This window comes from Passer domesticus, chromosome 4 (assembly GCF_036417665.1).
Source record: "Passer domesticus isolate bPasDom1 chromosome 4, bPasDom1.hap1, whole genome shotgun sequence".
Lineage (NCBI taxonomy): Eukaryota > Metazoa > Chordata > Aves > Passeriformes > Passeridae > Passer > Passer domesticus.
Window position 1 is genome coordinate 12,623,025 of NC_087477.1, and position 21,000 is coordinate 12,644,024.

A 21,000-nucleotide genomic window follows, 5' to 3' on the forward strand; every position below is an offset into this window, starting at 1 on the left:
CATCCCTTAATCCCGCTCCAGGAACACCGAGCAAGTTCTCGCCTCGGGACCAGCCCTGTCGGCTGCCAGTGCCAGGCTCCAGCCGGGCACTCCCATCTGCCTCCTGCTGCTGGCAGAGCCCGAGCAGAGACCCCGCGTGCCCGAGTCCCCGTGCGGGGGGACAGTCTCGGGCAGTCCCTCTGCTGCTGCTCAGCGCAAGTGGCCGGCCGGCCGCTGCCGGGATAACGAGGGATAACGAGGCACTGCAGACAGGCTGCGTTTTATGGCTTCGTTTCAGGGGAGGCTTCCTGCCTTCTTATCCCACGTGTGGTTTTTGCTGGTCTGAAGCAGTTCTCACAACAGAATCAAATGTGTGAGAGGTCCGTTCCCTGTCACCGTCTGTGGGGATGTCCGCAGTCAATTCCACGACCCTATGAACTGAGACTAATAAACTGGTCTTGGAATCGGAGTCTTAAGTCCTGTGGGGATATTTTTTTTTTTTGTGGCGGTGAAGGTGAGGAGGGATCAGGGACAGTCCTCGGCTGTTGGCACTTGGACCCAGTCCCAGCTGGGCAGGCCCAGGGCTGTGGAACAGGGACCTGAGCCCTGCGTTTTGGGAGTGCAGAACGCGGCTCGCCAGGCCTCGAGCACAGAGGCTAAGTCCTGCATTCTGGGCCCAGGGACAGACCCCGAATCCCGAGTGCGAGTGCTCGGAGCACGGAGCTCTGGCCCGGCGCTGTCCGGGCTCGGCCCCGGCCTCACGGGAGGGCTCCGGGACCGAGAGCGGCGCCCAGGCGCTGCCTCGTGGGGCTCCGCAGCGGAGCCCGAGCTCCGGCCGAGGCTCTTCCCGGAGCCGGGGCACTGCGGGGCCTCTCCCCGGCGCTGCTGGGGCGGTGGGTGAGGAGCCGGCAGCGCGGCGTCGGGGGCTCGCGGGGGCCGGCGTTTGGGGGCTCGGGCCCGGCCCCGCCGCGCTCTCGGGTGCTGGAGGCCCCGGGGCCGTTCCCGGGGCGGACGGGGAGGTGCCGGGGGCAGGAGGCGGCGCGGTAGCCGCCGTGGCTGTTCCCGGGCCGGGCGCTTCCTGGCCGGAGCTCGGGGACCCCGGGCGGGCACGGCAGGCCCGGGCATACGGTGCGGGGCGGGCCCGGCCGGGGCTCTCCAGCCTTTCTGCGGTGCCTGCGCGGAGCCGCCGCGCCCGTTCGGCCACCCCGGGCCCGACACAGCGGGACGGGGCCGCCGGTTCCCGCTCCCCGCCCGCGGCGCCGGGACACGCAGGGTGACACCGGGACGTGGCTCTGCGCGCTGAGGAGGGGCCGGGGCACGACAGAGCCCCGGAGCCGCGGGCAGAAGCGGCAGCGGCCGCGCCCCCGGGCCGAGGGTCCCGAGCGGCGGCCCCGGGCCGGGAGCGGCCCCGCCTCAGGGGCGGGCGGGCCCGGGCAGGTGCGCGGGGCGGGCCCGAGGTCATTTGAACCCCGGAAGGCGCCGCAGGCGCCATTTGCTCCCCGGCCAGCGGTGGGAGCGGCCGGGGCGAGGCCGGGCTCCCCGGCGGGGCCCGGGTGAGGCGCGGGAGCCTCGGCTTCCCGCTCCTGCTTCTCTCTTCCCCTTTCTTCTCCCTTGCTTTCTCTTCCTTACCTCTCTTTCCTCCCTGCCGCCCGCAAAACCCCATTTCTCTCCCCCTTGTTCTCCTCTTTCTGCCCCGCACCTGGTCTTCCTCTGTCCCTCCCCTGCCTGCACGCCTCGACCCTCCCCTCCATCTCTCCTTCTTCCTCCTCCTTATCCCGCTCCCTCTCCCCTCCTGAACCCCCCCTTCCCTCTTCTCCCTGCCCCGTCCTACGTACCCCGACCCCTCGCAGCCCTTGTTGCTCCGCTCTCCTTCCCCGGGCACCCAGCTCGACCGCTCCCCATTCCCCCTCTGCCTTTCCTACCTGCACCTCCCTCCCCCGCTCCCCTGCGAACGCCGACCCCGCTGCTGTTCCTCTTTCTCAACCTCCTGCCACCTTCTCTGCCCGTCCTGACCTCTCCTCTCGCTGCCCTCTGCCTCCCTGTGCCCTCCCTGTTCCCCCCTTCCCGGTGTGTCCCTGTGTCCCCTGCTGACCTCTCGCTGCCCTCTGCCTCCCTCTTGTCTCTGTCCCTCTGTGCCCTTTCCCCCCTCGCTGTCTCGCCGCAGCCGCGGGGTTCGGGGCGCCGCATCATAAAGCCCAGAGGGCCGGAGCCCCTTGGTTCCAAAGGGGCCGGGCCCGCTGTGCGGGTCCCCCCTTGCAGATGCCAGCACCGCCCCACAGTGCCGGCTGTCCCTGCATCGCCCTGGGGTCAGGGCGGGCCCTCCTCGGGAGGGGTCCTGGGCTGGGGTGGGTTAGCGAGGGCTGGGGGCAGGGGGGGCTTCAGGATGGGTCTCCTCATTAGGAGGGGGTCCTGGGGGAGTTTAGGGTGGGAGGGGCTGGGGGGTCCCTCCCAGCCCAGGCCCTCCTCGGGAGCCCCTCCTCCGGACAGGGGCCGGGGGGGGGGGCGGCCTGGGGATGGGGAGTGGATGAAGAAGGGACACTGCTGTTGTTTGACATAAATGGGGAATTACGGTTCAGAGTGACGTGACCCCCTCTGCTACCCCTCCCACCTGCTCCACCCCCGGGCCCCTGTCCGGAGGAGGGGTCCCGAGGAGGGCCCGGGGCTGACCCCGTCCGGGGGAGAGGGCCCGGGCTGAGGGGGGCGGACGCCCCCAGCCCCTCCCAACCAGGACCCCCTCTCCGGAGGGGGGCCTCCCTCCTCTCCCACCCCAAATCCCCCCCAGGACCCCCTCCTAATGAGGGGGCCCATCCTGAACCCCCCACTGCCCCTAGCCCAGGACCCCTCCCGAGGAGGGCCCGCCCTGACCCCAGGGTGATGCAGGGACAGCCGGCACTGTGGGGCGGTGCTGGCATCTGCAAGGGGGGACCCGCACAGCGGGCCCGGCCCCTTTGGAACCAAGGGGCTCCGGCCCCAAACGCGGGGTTCGGGCTCGGCTCTGAGCCCTGACACCGGCCCACGCTGAGCCCCAAACCTGCCGCCAGCCCGAGGCAGGTCCGGCTCGCTGGTTCCGAGCTCTCCCCGGGGCTGAGTGAGCCCGGGGCGGGACCGTGCCCAAGGCAGGCCTGGAGCTGAGCGGCTGCGGCTGCCGCTGGCCAAATGAGCCCGGTTCGCACAGGAGAGCACGGGATCTGGGCCTGACTTAAGCCCTCCAAATGCAGCCCTCAGCCTCTCTTGATGACGCCCAAGAACCGATTGAGTGCGTCTGGCTCTGAGCTCCCAAAATACAGCCCAGCGTCTCCGTGAGCCCAAAGCTGCAGGGCTTGGTGTCTGTCCCCAGCGCCTAAAGGCAGCGCTGGTCTCTCTGTGAGCCCCAGAGCCGACCCGGCGCAGCTGAACCCCAGCCGGCAGCTCCGTGCCAGCAGCAGGACCGGGAGGGGGATCAGAGCCCTTTTCCTGGCTCCTGAGGCAAAGCGTGCACAGCAGAAGGATCTGAAAACTGATCAAAACTTGCTTTTGCGTCAGCTTTAGCTGGGGCTTCTCATTTCTTCCAATTCCAACTTGGTTACTTCATCAGAAGTGGCTCAGGAATGGCTTCTCTCTGTGCTGCACGGTTCTGGGGCTGTGCATGGCACAGGGAAACCCACACTGCTGTTTCCTGGGCAATCCGGGCTTGGCCCGTTCCATAAAACACCATCACCAGACTTAGGAATGCCACACAACCTTTATTCGGTTAAACACGACGCCAGAGACCCCGAGCCCCAAGCTCAGGAACAAGCATATCCCTGGAGCAGTCAGCTCCCCGGCACCAGCACCAGCCGGGAGTGGGTCCTTCTGTCCCGGCCAGAGCGGCCCCAGCTGTGCAGCTGCCGCAGCTGCTTCTGGGCAGGAGAAGAAACAGATGTGGAAGAAAGAAAAACTAAAAAAAGACAGGAAAGCAGTGAGTGTGAGAGAAGCGGAACATCCCCAGAGCAGAAAAGAAATATTTTAAAAAGGGGAAAGAAAGGGCAGAACGAACATTAAAAAGGGAAAGAGAAAAGAGAGAAAAAGTAAAATAAATGAATAAACTCAAGGAGCTGCTGCCGCGGAACAGCCACAGACAAGCAGCGCCTCCGTGCCAGCTCCGCGCTGGAGACAGCGCTCTGCTGCTCCTGGCCCCGCTCGCCTTTCCTCGGCAGGCACCACAGCGCCCGCACCAGCCCTTCCCCACTGCCAGCTCAAACTCCAGCCGGGGGGAAAAGAGGGGAAAAGGGTCTGTGCCAAGGCTGCAGGGCAGCAGGAAGGCAGAGCCCTCAGCCCAGGATCTGCTCTGAGGGAACAGCTGCTCTCCAGGGGAGCACAGGGAGCTGGGCACATCTGGGCACGGGGCTCAGCGCAGCGCTTGGATTTCCATCGCTCCAGATCCGCTCGCCAAGACTCTCCCCGGGCACACTGCTGAACTCCTCGAAGCCAATTAGGTGCCTAAATAATTAGCAATTCTAACAGAGCTGACACTTAATCCCCTGGAAGGGGCAGCCCGCAGTCTGGGCTCTGCTCCGGTTCTTTTCTGGCTCTTTTCCAAGGAATATGCGCACTCGGGGATAAAAGGATGCACACTCCAAGGATGAAAGCAAGACTCCTGAGGGAGATGGATCACCCTGGTGCTCCAGGTCTGGGGGCACAGCTCCCATGGCACTCGCTGGAAAAGATCCAGCTTTCCATTTGTCAAGCACTTGACTGCAGATATTTGTGGCTGTCTCTCCTCAAATATATTCCTAATGACTGCTGTGCTTTGGGCCTCTTTTACTGTGTTCAGTGGAGTTACCCACACACCCACCCATCTGTCCTCCTGCCTCTTATTTTCCTTTGAAATAATCTTAAGTGTGTCATTTTCCCATCTCAATATCATGGTGAGGTCAGGATCTGCTTTGGCCTTTTTATTTAATGTGTTGGGAATGCCCTTCCCCCTCCACTCAATCACACGGGATCTGCTTTCTCAGCAGGGCCATTTGTGATCATTTGTCTTGGATTTTATGTATTGCTTTTCAATGTCCATTCCAGAAATTTTCATGCTTGCACTGAATAAAAAGTGACAAGAAGTGATGGGTTGCTTTGTTAGCACCACTTTGGGAGATGCCCAGTTCCAGGAATGTTACCCTGTGACCCTCAGGCCATCCTGGGGGGACACTTACGGGGGAGGAGGGGGCAGTGGCCCCTGATGTGGCACCTTTAGTTCTCCTGATCAGCAAAAGGAAGGAGCCCAGAGGCTCTGCGTGACCCAAGAGCTCAGAGAGGCTCAGGGCAGAGCCGGCTGCTCTGTGCCTGTACCTGACAGGAGACTGCAGCTGGGTCAGGATTGCTCTGCCCAAGGACCCAGCTTGGATGGCTCCAGGATTAAGGAAGCCTTGGTCCTGCTCGCCCCTGCTCTGCAGCAGGACCACTGAAGAAGCCGGGCAGGACCAAACCTCAGCCCAAGGTAAAAGGACTAAAGAGGGGCAGAGTCACCTTTGCTGCCTCAGGGCAGTGTTTGCTGGAAATGGAAGCCATGAGGGTTTTTATGATTTTGGGCCTGTAGGGTGTTGGCAGCTCCAATGTCTAGGTTAATTCAGCTGCCTTCAGAGTTCAGAAAGGCAGAAGGAATGACTGCCTCAGGATTACTGGGTCTGTCTCATTTCTGGTAAAGGCTACTAACATTGTGGGGGTTTTTAAATCTTAATTTTGTTTATGAAAAACAATGCAGCAGAAAACATCTTTCTCCTACAGGTTTATCAGTTTTTTAGGCAATTGCATCTGATATTTCATCTTGTTCTTCTTTGCCCCTTCCATGAATAGGAGGCAAAACAGAGAATTCCTTTCTTTAGGGTTCTTTGGGAACACCCTCGCCCATGAGTAAAACCAGCAGAGATAAATCCAAAAGTAAGCCTGGGGCTCACCTACCTTTTCAAGGATCAATGACAAATTGGTCATTGACAAGTGTAATTTGTTTCCTGTTCTGTCATCAGCTTTCTTTCATTATTTTTATGTCCTGAGCCAGCAAAATTGAGTCTGTCCAGAAAATAAACGCAGTGCAGCACAAGAAAAACTCCAGAGGAGGTGAAGTTAAACAGAATGTGGGATACCAGTGGTTCAGTTCTGTAGAACTAAGATTAACAGGAGCAGCACTTTGCCTGAGTGCTCTCTGTGCCACATCAGCTTTGCTGCAGGGAGGCACAAGGGGCTGGAAGTGCCCTTGGTGTCCCAGGTGTAAACCTGGGCACGTTCCCTAGCAAGCACCTTCAGGTCAGCTCTGATTTCTGCCAGGGTAGACACGCGCAGTCAGCGTTTGTTTGGTGTCTGAAGCAGCTCCTCACAGTTCCTAGGAAATGTCTCTTCTTACTTAAAGCCAAAATGTTCTCACCTGGCCACTGGAAGTTTCGACCCAGCACGGAAATGCCGTGAAACCCGAGTGTGAGCAGTGTCCAAGCCCCACACAGGGAATGTACATGGCAGCTTTAGGATTAGGATTGCACAGGCAAAGGGAGGAGACGGTATTTGCATCTCAGGTGGAAGAGATCCTCAGGTGGCTCTTGGCTTGCTGCTGTCATCCCAGCACAGAGAGCTGATCTGAGCAGGTCTGATGCTGGCAGTGCCTCTGAACAGCCACTGCATGCACACATAAAAATGTTCTCCCTTCAGGGCAGTCTGGCCCCTGACTAACCTTCCAATGGCCACAAGGATAAACTGCAATGCAATTGTGCTAAAAAAATCCAAGGGTGAGAGTAAAACTCCTGGCTGCAGAATTCTTGATTTGTGCTCGCGGCCACCTGGTGTTGCTGTCCCTGGCAGCAGTGACCTTCCTCTGCTCCCCCTTCTCGGGGCTTCATTCCCTTACCTCTTTGGTTGCCACACTGGCATTTAAATGCTGCCTTCTGCCTTTTAACTCCTTTTCCTTTTTTTCTCTTCATTTCTCTCTGTAAGGAGGTGTGCTGGAACAGAAGTTTCCATCACAGCAGCGCACCTGCTCCTGCAGACATAACTCAGTCTCACTCACCAACTCTCCCAGTGTGAGCAAGCACCCTCAGCTCCAAGGAGCTCTGGAGAACGAGCGCTTGCTCCCTTAGGAAGCACGGAGTGATCAGCCCCAGGGACAGGAAAGTACAGACAAATGCCATGGTCAGGCCTGAGCAGGAGGATTCAGAGCCAGTGGCCCAGAGCCTGCTACGATTACATCTGTAATTGCAGTGTAATCATGGTGTGATAGTGCAAGGCTGGAGCTCGGAGAGTTCAGCCATTCCACCGAGGCTGGGGATGTTACTTAGGGGGTTTTGTGTCAGTCTGATGTGTCTGACAGGATCAAGAACTAAAAGGAAAATTTTACAGAAATGTTTTCAGATGGATCGTTCCAAAAACTGGTGCTGTTTCTAGGGGGACAAAAAATTGAATGAACGTTTTTCTGTTGAATTCCTCTCAGAAAGTACAAACCCACTGGTTCAGCTATGGAAGGGATGGATATGATGCACCAGCGGAAGAGACAAAACCAGAAAGGTAAAAAGGTCTGTGTCCCATCTTTCCCTGAACACGCTCCAAGGAAAAAGTTTCAGACAATGAAATAATGAAGAGCTGGTTCCTACCTCTGGAGTTCAGTCCCACATTTTGTCCAAGTGCTAGGTGGGCCGACTGGCAGTGCTGTGCAGTCCTCATCAGAGGAGACTCCCCCTTAGGAGCTGCCACACGTCAGGTGGCACCAGCCACAGCATCTGCAGAGGAAGGTCCAGCACAGAGCTGATCTGGAAAAGGAATCAGCCCTGAGCACAGGAGAGAGGAGCTGCCTTCCCAGTCCTGCCGTGCGTGGGCTCCTGCCTCCGTGGGTAAATCCATGGCCTCGTGCTGCAGAGGACTGTGCACTGCTCAGTTTGGATGGGTGACACTGCAGACACTGGGTTAAAGGGGGTCATGTGCTTATCAATGTGTGATACTGCATCTACATCCCTGGAATGAAAGCACTGGCACATACATTCTGTTTTATGGGAGGGTAACTATATACTGAAGTCACACAAACATGTAAAAATTACACTGGTCACAAAAAAAAAAAAAAAAAAAAAAAACAAAGAAAAAAAAATGGAAGCACTGCCATTATTGTCAGTAACACAGAACATGAGAATATGCACCTCACCTGTCAACATCTAAAGGTCAGAGCATTTCCATCCTGGAAGTGCTTCCAAGATGGATCCTCTGAGGATTTATAGAAGCATGCTGAACCAAAATACAAGCTAAACATATTTGGGGTGAGAGGACAAAAGAAGGAACTGAGACAATTATTCAAGTTGAGCCTCATCTGGTGTCAGTTCTGGGTCTTGGATAGATCTGGTGCAGCCCCATTTCTGCTGCAATCCTCTTTCTGCATGGCCTGACGTGGTGTCTGTGCCTGGCTGGAAACTCTGCTCCTTCTGGGCTTTGATTGAAACACTGCACGGTGAACAAGGCAGCAGAGACTCATCCCGAGACTCCTGAGTTATTGCTGTTCTGCTGGAAGCTGACATTCCACTGACAGCCAGCTCCTACCTGCTCCATACTCGCAGCTTTTCAGTTTCCCATCTTAGGGACACAGACCAGAGAAATGCTCTTTTTTCCCCCCAGCTTGTGTTCTTTGTTGGTTTGTGAAAACATCTCTCGGGATAGTTGATAACTTCGGGCTCTGTATTGCAGGCACAGTTTTTCTCCTGGTACTGGCTCCTTCAAAGCCTGAAATATTAACTTTTTTTCCCTCACTTGCTAACTCAATGGAGGTCACCTTCTTGCTTCTCAATTAGGTTGCATTTCTGCCATATTGGATAGAAAGGAATAAAAAGGAAAGAAAGCAGAAAGAGCCCCCAAAACTGCCACTATTTGCCATTTTTGGCACTTCACATTGCAAAGAAATCAATTCCCATAGCTCGCATCTTGGCAACACCTAAAATCTGAGGTTCATCTAAGCTCCACTGAATGAGAGTTAGAAACAGGGAGTTTAATGCAATTTTAGGATTGAGACATAGGTTGAAATTATGTGAATCTGATTGCTTTGAAGTTCCCTGATCCATGAGCCTTGATTTTTCACGTGACACGAAAAGTTGTCATTCATCTTTACTTCTTTATTTTGCCCTTCAGCCAATTAGATAGTATGAGCTCCAAATCCCAGAGCTGCAGCTTTTTGCCTTAATTTCAGGTCAACACAATTATGCTGCAGCCCCAGACTGTTCAGTAGAGGTTACTGCATGAAATCAATGACTCCGGTGTGCAGGCAGAGTGAGATAAAGGGGAATCAAAGCGTTTCATTTACAACTTTTCCCCTTTTACAAATCATCTTGGAAGAATGCAAATCACCCTGTGCTGCAGCTCACTCGTCTCTCAGTTTCTGCCCCATTAAACAGTGCTGTGTCCCTTCAAGTCTCTTCCAGTTTCTTACACTTTTCACTCTTCCTTCCTTTCCCTTTTGTCTGTTAGAGCACCGCCCTTCTTGCTCCGTCATTCTCCCTGGCAGACTCCTGCCTGCAGCTCTGGCAGAGCGCTGCTTTTTGTTGTAGTTGCTGTGATCTGTTGTGGTGCCCAGAGTGTCAGCTTGTTTCTGACAAGACAGATCTGATCAAAGTGAAGATCTCTGCTCACTGAATTCCTCAAACTCTGTCTGTGCAGGGACTGGGAGCCAGATCTTCCTCTCCTTCTTTCCCTTCACTGTGCACGAAGGAATGTGGCTGCCTGACTCCCAGCGATGGGGAGAGAGGGACAGGTTTATACCAGAGCAAAGAAAAGTAAGGTGGGAGGAAGAGACTTTTCCTGTCCAGCCGTGGCTGGACCCTGTAGAGCACGCTTGCTATCAAAGCATTTCCATCTCCCATGAGTATATACAGCACACAAAGTGGCTGTGATTTACCTCTAAATGTGGCAAAATATTTTAAATAAAGTGCAAAAGCCTGTCTATGTTTTTATTGCATAGAAAAAAGCAGTGTGAACAGATAAAATGCTCAGGCACCAGATGAGAGCAGACAGCGCCAATAAAATGAGGAATAAAGAAGGTGTTTTACTGTGCTCTGTGGATGGTGAATGGTGTCTCTGAAATCTCTCTCCCCACCTCCCCTGCACAGGCTGGGTGCCAGGCAGCCCTGTCTGTAATCGCTGCCTCGTGCTTGCTGAGCAGCTGCAGACAGAGCAGCCGGGCAAGGGCCTCTAAGAGAGAGGCCCCTCCCAGGGCCAGTGAAGCCTGGACTGGGTCTCTAGCAGGGCTTTAACCACTTCAGAAGGAATCACAGCACATTAAGGCTGATCCCAGGACATGCAGCACGCCCTCCATAAAATCAGCCACGTGCTAGCCACTTCTGAGTGCAGACAGATGAGTGGCACAGGAAAAGGTCCCGGGATGGTGCAGAGTAAGAGATTTTCTGGGCCCGAGATGATCAGGTCGTTTAGACGCAGCCCCTGTACAGCACATGATCAGTGATGCCACCCTGTGGCCCTGGAGTCCATCCAGGCACCTCGAGTTAAATGGATGCAACAAGGCACTGAGCCCTGCTCTGGAGTCCCTCAGAAATGGGCAATCAGACACTGCCTTTAGCGTGATGCTTTGGGATAAAATGTCTATCGTTACCTCATGCTGAATCAATTCAGAAAGTTTTGAAGATCCCTTTGTCTGTCTTGAGACAGGGAAGTGCTGCAGGGAGCATGCAGGGATGACTTGGTGTGTTTAGGCCTTAGTGAAAAGGAAGAGCCCTGGGAACCAGGCATGCTGATTGTTAGGAGGAGCGCCAGGACTCACTGCAGAATTGATTTGTCCCTCCCGAGATCAGTCTTCAGGTGGTGACACATCATCCTCGGGAAGACATCCTGCCCAAAGAGAGGAAAAAGGAAAAGGGATTTTTCTGAATGGCTACTCTAAGTTTTAAGAAAAGCAGGATCATATAAAAGGAGTAATACCGAGAGAGTAGGGAATGTTCTGGGGGGAAAAAAGCAAAGATTGTGCATTCTAGGCCAGACGCTGTCAGAACGGACTTGGCCACCAAGTTCAGCTGCAAATGCAGCAGTTGATCTGCTGGATAAAATCCACTGTGCAGAAAAAAATTTCTTCACACAGACTTCTGACAGGGTTTGTGTTTTGCTAAGAAAAATCCCCAAACCTTGCCATATGAACTGTACATACATTATACACATATTTTGTAAACATATTGCAGATCAACACGGAAGAGCAACAGCTTTGGAACCTGAAGTACCAAAAGAGAGCAATTTGTGCAGCCAGCCTGCTGCTCTGTGGGACTGCACAGCCTGGGGATGGCCCAGCTGCAAGTGCCCCAATGCTGCTGAATTTCAGTGTGAGCTCAAACTCACAGTCAGGACTTGCCTTTTCAATTCCTCCTCTCAGGAATGCATCCATTCATCACTTCTAGGTTGTGACAATGGATTTGCATATTAAGGAAGCACTTGCTTCCTAATAGGATTATATTAAAAAGATTAATTTGGGGTACCTTTAAAATATTTAGATTACCACACAATAATTTATTATCTTACACATTCATTACTGATGCCAAAAGACAGAAGAGATTGATGAAGAATTAGATTGGTCCAGCAGAATCCAGTGACTGCATTTCCAAGTCCCACTTGAAGGTTATGGCTGTTGACAGTAATCCACCTGATTTGCTCTAGCGTGGAAGTTTGGCCTCTGTGCAGCAGCACAGCCCTTGTGGGTGCAGGTAGGAGCCTGTTGTGCAGCAGCCCCTCAGGCGAGGTGAGCGCTTGCTGTGACACCAACTCGAGTTTGCTGCTGCCTGTGAGGCTCCAGCAGCACGTGGGCAGCTGGATTTGCCTGGGCAGCTGGATTTGCCTGGGCAGCTCTTCTGGAACAGCGCTGTGCCAAAGGTGGGAGCTTCCAGAGCTCTGGAATGCACTTCCATGAGGCAGCAAAAAGAGAGGGCTTTACAGACAAAGTGCCCAAAGGGGCTCCTTATTGTGGGGAACCAACACCACGTGACTGTGTTGGAGCTCCACAGAACGTGTTTGTCCCCAGCCCAGGGCTGAGCGCTCGTCCATCCTTTGGGCTCCTGCCAGGGATCGTTCCCTCTCCAAGAGCCAAGGCAGCAGATGGTGCACCAGTGACCCTGCAGTGACCCGCTGGCTGGGCAGGGCTGCAGCAGCCTGAGAGCAGCTGACCCCCCTGACACTGGCCAGGGCTGCAGCAAAGCACAGACACTGCCTCAGACAGAGAGCTCCCCCAAGGACAGGCCAGGAGCTTAACTCAGGCACTGTGCAACAGTGCTGGGAACAAACAGCAATTCATGCAATTCGTTATTTATCACCCTGGAAGATTTGGTATGGACAGACACTAACCTAACTCATATTTCACTGCTTTTTCCTTTTTCACCAGAAGTGAGGCAAATCTAAATCTGGTTTAGCTGCCAGATGTGAAGAGAAGCTCCGGAATGCTGGGTTTGTGCACAGGTTTACTCACAGACTGCAGGCTGTGCATTGGCTCTGAGCTCACTTCAGGGTTCTGCTCACTGTTTCCCTACAAACATCCCAGCCTCTCACAGTGTCACTTCAGCAGTGAGAATGTCTCAGTCAATCAGTAAATCCAAGCTGAGAAATAAATATCCATACTCACGATTGCAGAAGGGGCTCAGGGCATTTTCTGATTGTCTGAGGAACCTAGAAACTCTTGGTAAATCTCCTGTTCCTGGCAGGGATCTCAGAAATGAAGAATCGTTCTTCACAAGTTATTGGCAGGTGCAAGGCTTACCTTTGGCAGGTCTCTGAAATAAAGCAGAAGTCAGGTTTGGTGGGAAGCAGTTACTGTGATTTACAAAGCAATATATAATATTAAAGCAGAACATGAAACTCCTTCTGTTTGTTGAGCTGTCAGATGGAAACACTGACTAAGCTCTGCTGAAACAGAAGATTTTGACCATTTTGTAACACCTTTGATGCTTCTAAAGGAGAACAGATCTTAAAACTACAGCTTAGATGTTCTACATCTAATATTCAGAAACATTTTTATATAAAAACTTGTAAAAATCAAAGATCCCTTAGTAACTACTGAAAGGATTTGGCATTTCTCATTAATTCTCCGATTAAAAAAAAATATCAGCTCAAACAGTCATGAATTCTATCCAGAAGGAATGTTTCTTGGTGTCTGTAAATAGCACTTCAGTGCACAGCAGTGCTGAAGACAGTTTCCAGCAGTCTTGGAACATGGTAATCTTTTTTTCCTCAAATATTAAACTAATCACATACTGAAGTATTCATAAGTGTATATATACATATATGTGTGTGTGTGTTTGTCCATATATGCTGCTGTGCAAGATTTCAGAGGCATTTAGCAGCCAGACTCAGCACATTTTGTGACTGCACAGCTCCACTTAAAGCAGGAAATCTCATTTGACCTCACTCCTGTCTAACACAGTTATATCCTAATGGTGTCAAAATGTGAAGCAAAACTTGGACAAGTAGGAGAGGAAAATGAACAGAAACATTCTTTGAAATTCTCCTGTGGGATAAGGGCAGCAGCTCAGCTGCTTGACAGTTACCTTGCCGTGGGAGACATTATGAGTGAGGGATTTGTTTGGGCTGTGTCTCACTTGCAGCTCCGTGAATGATCTGTAATTTAGAATAAAATTTCCAGCTGGGAAGGTAATTCCAGTGACCTGGGCTGGTAAGAGGATGGTTTAACATCAGCATCCAATTCCATGCCACAAACCAGGAGGACGCATTACACAATCCCAAAACTGAAGATCTCCACTGGCAGGAAAAGGTGTTCTGTGCTATAAAAAAATTCCCTTGTCAAATGGCTCCTGCTGAAAGGATGCCAGGAAAATTCAATACAGTGTAAACAGAACGTGATCTGGGAGTCCCTCACTGTGGGTTTGATTTACCTGGATGGGTTCCAGGGAAAAATAATAGCCCACAACATGGTGTATGGATACATCAGCCTGCTGCACTTGGCACACTTTGCATGGAGTAATTAAACACTAACCCCTTGTACATGATGCAGCAGGAGTTTTGTACTGGAGCAATTAAAGTACAATTTCACATGCTTTCAAAATCCTTGCTTTCCCAGTAGCTACAATCTGACAGCAGTCAGTCAAATGAAGGTGAGGAGAATTTGAGTCCTTGTTTGGTTTCCAAGGTCGGACTTCCGTGTACAGAGCTGTTAGGAGCTGGGCTGCTACTGCTTGGTAGTGAACTGATGTTACCAGGGCAAACAAAAAATATCCCCAAAAATAATTTTTCACGTCTGTTTTTAGCCCTGCCACCTGGGGATGCTCAGCCTTGGTGGCTTGTGGTGGTCAGACACAGAAAGTGCCTCCTCCCCTCCTCCCCTCCCTTTCACATCAGTGTAGCTGCACTGACTCTGTTATTTCTGAGCTGGACAGAGAGCAGTGAGGGAAGAGCCATTCCCTGGGAGTCCAATTCCAGTTCAGATGTGGGCTCATATCCAGCCACTTACCCACGTGAGCGGTGTGAGAGTCACGGATCCTCCAGCGGGAATCCAGGTGGAGCCACACCACCCAGCTGGGAACGTGCTGCACTCCTGAGAGGACACAAAACAAACCTAAAGCCCCGGCAGCCTTGGAAAAGCATTCCCATCGTGACATCTTCTCCTAGAAACAATAAATCGTAGCCTATCTTTTTGCAAATTGACCTGTGTGTTCCTGGCAGCAAATCAATATGATACAAATGAAAAATAACAATGCAATAACCACGCTGTGTATTATCCCGGGCCCCAGATGAAAGCCTGGGGAACGATCAATGTGATAAAGATTCAGCACTGCTACTCTCTTACAAAGGAATGGCAAAGTAACAGGCTGATTTCAGAAAGCAGCTGTAAAACACACCAAACCCACCTGCCACGAGATGGAAAGAAAATCCCAAATATAAAACACTTCCTTGTTGGTTTGTCTGTTTCCTCTTCCCCAGACTTCCATTAATTTGAACTGGGATCCAAGGGAGCAATTTTTTTGTCGTTGTTTGGAGGAAAAGCAAGGAAGAGAAAGAATCATCCATTTATGCTTAGCCCAAGAAGCTCAAAGCCAAAAACTCACTTGCACACCACAGGAACGTGAAAAGGGGAGGTTTTCCCCCAGCACCTCCGTGCGCTTTGTTTATCTCTGATTGTAGCATCAGTTTAATGGACATGGGCACACAGCACAGAGACAGGCATGCTTAGGGGGATGCCCACGTGTGGCACCTCCCTGCAGACTCACAGGGAATAATTTTTAGTGCCAGCTGTGGGGCTGGCCTGTGCACAGGGCAACAGAGTCAACCCCAAGGCCAAGAACTATGAGGTAACTGACTGAGCAATTAATTAATACCCAGCGGTGTTTATTTCTCCTTGTCAGTTTGCAGCCTGCTCTGTGGACAAGCAGCAAAGCAGAGACTTCCCAAGGTGACACAGTTCAGGGACGGGATGAAGGCTGGACTGAGGGAGAAGAGGCAAACCCACTGAGGACAGCAGCTCTGCAAACAGCCCTGCCCCTCCAGCCGCTGTTCCTGCCAGAACAAGCTGAGCAGCTGCCTCAGGCATGGGTCTCAGGATCCACCCACAGCCACCCTACTGGGCAAGATTTTATAAATGACAGCATGAAAAGATGATGGCAGCTTGTGCCAGAATTCCCAGAACTATGTAAAATAACTTCCACAATCAATGCAACGTGGTACAGGCAGCTACCCTTTGATCTCACTTATATTTTCAGTCTGCATTACCAAGCACAGGGTGAAAATAAAATGAAAGGCAGCCAAAAGCCAACGTTTTCGGATTCCAGTTTGTGTTCAGAGCTTTGTCACAATTTCACATGAATAACAATTTCATACAAGTAAGTTCTTAGCATAGAAATTTCCACAATTGCTTCGAGGTGCATTTAAAGTAATTTATCTCCATATGGATGCATGGCTCTAAGAGCTTTAAGACTTACCATGTGAAATACAAAGCTGTGTTTCGTGTCAGGTACATACAGGCAACATGTGTATCTGTGATTGTGATATGTGTGGAAACTGACCATGGGACAGTTATAAAGACAATGCTAATAAATAACTGAGGGAGTAAAGCATGGAAGAAGGCCTTTGAACCTATCCTTTATTCGCAATTAACCTTTATAACTCTTCAGTTGATTTAGGAGCATTCGAATTAAAGCTTTAAGGACGTTGCGGTTTGACAGGAACTTTCTACTTCTAGCTAAAAAGAGTTTTGTAATAATAACCTTTTGAAGAATAATTTTAGAATATTGCTTGTAGTAAGGATCTTTGAAACTTCAGCTTTAGAATATATAAAAAGGAAACATGCTTATCTCGACGCCTTAACAAAATATTGAAAAGCAGTTTGAGAAAGGAAGATGAACATCAACTCAAGGATTGATAGTTTTGACCAAGGGAAGCTGGACATCACTGGTATGAGATTTATAGTCCTTGCAATTAAAAGGTGAACCCATGTCTGGAACCTGGTCCTCACCAGCTGGGAGACTTCTTTCCTCTTTTGGAAGCTGGACTCCACCAGCTGGGGATACTCCTTTCTGGGATACATCCTGAGAAAAACTAAATCACAACAGTGTATAGAATTGTGACATAAAAATTTGGAACAGAAACTGCTGACAAAGCTTATGAGTACCCCTATAAATACCTGTAAGCCCCAACTATTGGCGTGCAGTTGGAGGGAAAATTTCCCCCACTGTACCCAGCGCTGTATTGCTCATACTTTACCATATTAATTAATAAATTGATTACTGCTGAATATTGGCCTAGTCAAGCTTCTCATTTATAACAACCTCAATATCAATCCACAGTCTGTGGTTACAAGGACAGAACAGAGATCCTCACACAGCTTCAGCCCCAAGACAGGCCACCCGCTGTGGGGTGGCAGGGGACAGTCCCCTCCTGATCCCACAAAACCATGAGCACTGAAGTTACTGTGGACTTCCAAGGAAAGGTGGAAGTCTCACTGGATGTGATGGCTTCCAGTTCCTGTGGCACATCAGCCAAGGGAGATGTTGGAAAGTGCTGCTGGAGGGCTCTCTCTGTCAGGCTATAAGCTTACCTTAGCTCTGGGCATTTTTAGCAAACTCTGCTTGCATGGAGTTTTTTACCCTTCAAGAGACACTTTACCCAGTGTCTCTTAAACAGCATTTGTTGCAAATCAGAACAACCTCAGAACTGAAAAATGTTACTTTGAGGATTATCTAATAAAACCAATCAAAACTCTTTATAGAAATAAGGTGAAGTTTTCCAGACAGCTGCAGTTCCCACGTGTTTGCAGCATTTAGGGAAAGAAACTCAGAGGCTTTTTTCCCAGATGTGCCAAAGTGATTTCTGCATTATTCAGTCCATCTGTTCTCCCTTCACACGCTGTCACTGTCAAACCTGAAGGGATAAGTGTAAGGAGATGCTGCTTCTGAGCCCACAGAGCAGTCCCTTTTCCATGCAGGCTGGAAAAGCGAGCCCTTGGCACTGTCAGGAATTCACTGAGACACCTGGGGAGCAGCAGCAGCAGCAGAAGCTTGTTCCCATGCCCTGCTGGGCAGCAGGGCACCCATCCCAGAGCCAGCAGCAGCCTCTGCTGAGCCTGTGCCAGCCCCTGCTGTCCCTCAGTGCCCCATTCCCGCAGGGAAATCTGCCCCCAGTGCCTCTGGAAGAAGCCTTGGCTTGGAAGAATCCCCTTGCACTGCTTTGGGCAGAAATCCATGGCTGGAGCTTGGCCTGTGGCAGCAAAGGGATCAGTGCCTGAGCTGATCCCAGGGTGAGGCCTGTGCTGCAAACGTGGGAAGGGAACAGGGATTGGTGTCCCTTCCCTTCCTCCTGCTGTCAGCCTCTCCTGGCACAGACCCAGATGCAGCACTGCTGGTTCCTGCCCCTGAGCTGGAAATAGTGAAAGAAGAAAGGCTGCAGGCCAGATAAGGAAAAGTCTTCCAGTGGTAGTGACTCGGTTTCCATTTTAAAAAGGCAGGAAAAGATATCCTACGAATACTCTTTTCTACAGCCAGGGCTGCTTATTACCTTGAATGCTAATTCAGAGCTATATATATTTTCAAAGACAAAAAACCAACTCTCTTCCTCTGCCATAAAGCTAAACAGAATTCTGCTTTCTGTTTCCAAGCAGGCTAGTAAATCACACAAAGTATTTTTTTACTGGTTTTTAGCTGCTGTCCCTTGTTTCGTATGACTCATGGGCCCCAAGAGCAGCCTCAACTCAATGAAACAGGCAATCAAACACTACACAGCCCTCACTGACAAGAAACAATTAATTTTGCAATTTCCTACAGGATTTCTAATTATCAGAGCCTGATTTCTACAGCTGAGGTATCCCAGCCCTCAGGTATCCCATTTCAGGAGCCATAATGCTCTAATTCAAGCGGAACAGCTTCTTAATCTTGATTTTTTTTTGTGCTCAGGTGTTTCTATTAAAAGCCTACTTGGTCATAATGTGAAGCAAAACAGGAATAATTCAAATCAAACATCTAAACCCAAGGAAAGTGAGAGGGGAGAGGAAAAAAAAAAGACACCTGAAAGCCAACAAGGAGTGAAGTATTCGGCATCACTCCTCAGCCTTGCTGATTTTAGGAGAGGACACAAAACCACAAGGGCAAAAATACACCACATGTAAGCAAACTGCTGCCTGCTCTGGGTAAACACTGTGGAAGGAAACATTTCCTTGCTTCACAGTGCACCTTCCTTTCCATTGATAAAGTCTGGAGCTCTGGAAAGACCACATGGAGATCTGCTGGTCCAAAGTGCTTTAAACACAAACCTACACTACTGTCCTAAAAATAAATACAGCTGCTTCTTGCCAGTAACCATTCAACCTTTTGTGTAAGAAAAATGGGAATATGTTAGTTGGGTCTTCAGACCCCTGCCCTTAGAAAGGAACATTCATCCCTTGAGCACAGAACTGACAATTCACCTGTGGAATGTTTTCCCGAGGTAGGAAGGGACCATCCTGGGCTGCAGCCGTCAGTCTCCGAGTGCTGCCCGGATCAGGAGTGTCACCACAGGAGAAGTGATGGATCTGTGGAGAGCTGGGAGCTCCAAGGTGAGCCACAAGCAGCCAGCTCCATGTGGAATGCCACTCGCCAGCCTCACCCTTCTGAGGGAGCTGAAAAAAGTCCATGGTTAGATTAAGAAAATGGAAAAGGGAAGGGCAAGGGATGATATTTTCTGAGACCATCTTATATTTTGTCCTCAAACACAGGTGAAACAAAAGTGCTGTGTAAAAATCACAGTGTAAAATGAAGCCCCAGAGAAAGAGCTGAAGGCTGTGCCTCCCTTCCTTCAATTTATTGCCAGAGTTATTCAGAATGCAGACACATAATCCCTAATGTAAATCTGCAAGCAACATCGTTTATCTTTAGGAAGATCTGAAGGCTAAAGCAATTCAAACAGGGATTTTTGTCTTTTCATTGTGTGGGGTGGGAAGGAAAGATGGATTAAATTGCTTTCTGCAGATATCAATACAGAGTTTAAGGAGGTGGAGGGGCTGGGATTCCCTGGAATGACTCAAGTGCACATTTGCTGTCTTTAATGAACAGAAGCTCAGAGTTTACAATGGTATGTGTGCAACAATAAAGGGCTTTCCTGCCTGAGGGTGATTTAATGCCACAAACAAATGCTCATGGCCATAATGAAAATGACTCCGCATTCCTTCATAGTTATCACATTAGATAGTTTTCATCCTTCTTAATAAAAAACTATTAATAAGAATGAAACTGGCCTCCAAAGCATTTCATCACTGCTTTCAGGAAAATGGATCAAGGGCTGGTTCTCATTATTTTTCCAAACTGAGAAGAATACATTTTAATGAGGCTCTTTTAAACTTTACTCCCTTGTCCTCCTTCTGTCTGGCTTCTGCCATTCCGTCTCATGGTATTTCTGTGCTGAGGTCACAGCTGCCTTAGCAATAATAAAATATGTTACGCATGTAGGCCTGAAATACACGTGATCCTCCCTTTGAACATGTTTAAATTTTAAACTTGTTTAAATTTTTAACTTGTCGGAATGCGTGATCTGAGTACCTGGAACAGCTTTTTCAATCATCTTTTCACAGCAAAAATAAATTAAAAACACCCATCAGGAACAATTCCAGCTCCAACCAATTTGCTTCTGATCATGAAGCTTGACACTGTGTGACTGGTGCTGGCACCCTGAGCTCCCCAGGGCGAGCAGCCTCCAAAGCCACGAGTCCCCTGGCCTCTGCCAGGGCTTCATCCACATCCCAGAGGGACACAGGGCTGCTCCCAGGCACACGGGACCCTGGGATGGCAGCTGAGTGTGAGCACAAAGACACCTGCAGCCCACAGCCCCTTCAGCCCAGGCACCTGCTCCTCCAGCTGCTTCTGAGGCTACACGTGAATTCTCCTTTTCACATTCCTAAAATGCAGCCTGTCCTAGAGGTAAAGAGAGGAAAGTGTTGGGCTCAGGTTCACACCCTCCACTTGCAGTGCCTGCTGCACCCAGGCCTTGATACCAGTGCTCTTTGCCTCTGCTCATTGTGCAGAGTCCCACCAGCACCATTTCCCATGCCACTCACTTCTTCTCTTTTCCCTTTGCCAGCTCCAGCTGCTCTACTGCATCAGGTCCAAGTTATTTGTCCTCACTTTAAAGGTGCATTACAACTCACTCCCCACTCATCACCTCTCACGTAGGAGGATCCAGGCAAGGACCCGGCACCCCTGCAGCACCCTGGGACAGCAGCCGACCATTTCTTTCCTGTGCTTTGGCTCTCCTCGTGCCCTTGGCACAGGGGAATGGACAGACAGCCCTGGAGCCAGGGCTGAGGCAGGAAACCCCTTGGAGGGGACACAATCTCCTGTCACAGGCCCGAGAAGTGATCTGCACACAGTGCCTGCAGCCCTTCCGAGCTGAATAATGGAAGGAAATAAATACCAGGGAAATGAAGGAGAAGAGTGGACATGCAATACAGAAATATCTCCTGATTTCTGCACAAAATGTTACCCCAGTGACGCTGTGCACTGATGAGTGAGAGAAGTAGGGCAGACCAGGAGGTTTTTTCCAAACCTTTGGCAGCCATCCATTGTCCAGAGCTCAGAATGACACGCCTGGTGCAGC

At 51.0% G+C, this 21,000-nt stretch overlaps 1 long non-coding RNA gene across 1 annotated transcript in view; it reads right to left on the reverse strand.

Moving 5' to 3' along the window:
• Positions 1-9,047: 9,047 nt before the first annotated feature.
• Positions 9,048-21,000, reverse strand: part of LOC135298476 (uncharacterized) — a 189,396-nt gene continuing 177,443 nt past the window's right edge. Inside the window, exons 28-31 of the long non-coding RNA XR_010360469.1 lie at positions 18,839-19,030; positions 14,399-14,482; positions 12,557-12,704; positions 9,048-10,788 (exon numbers count right to left, since the gene is read on the reverse strand). This is a non-coding gene — a long non-coding RNA (uncharacterized LOC135298476). The remainder of the gene's footprint in view (positions 10,789-12,556; positions 12,705-14,398; positions 14,483-18,838; positions 19,031-21,000) is intronic.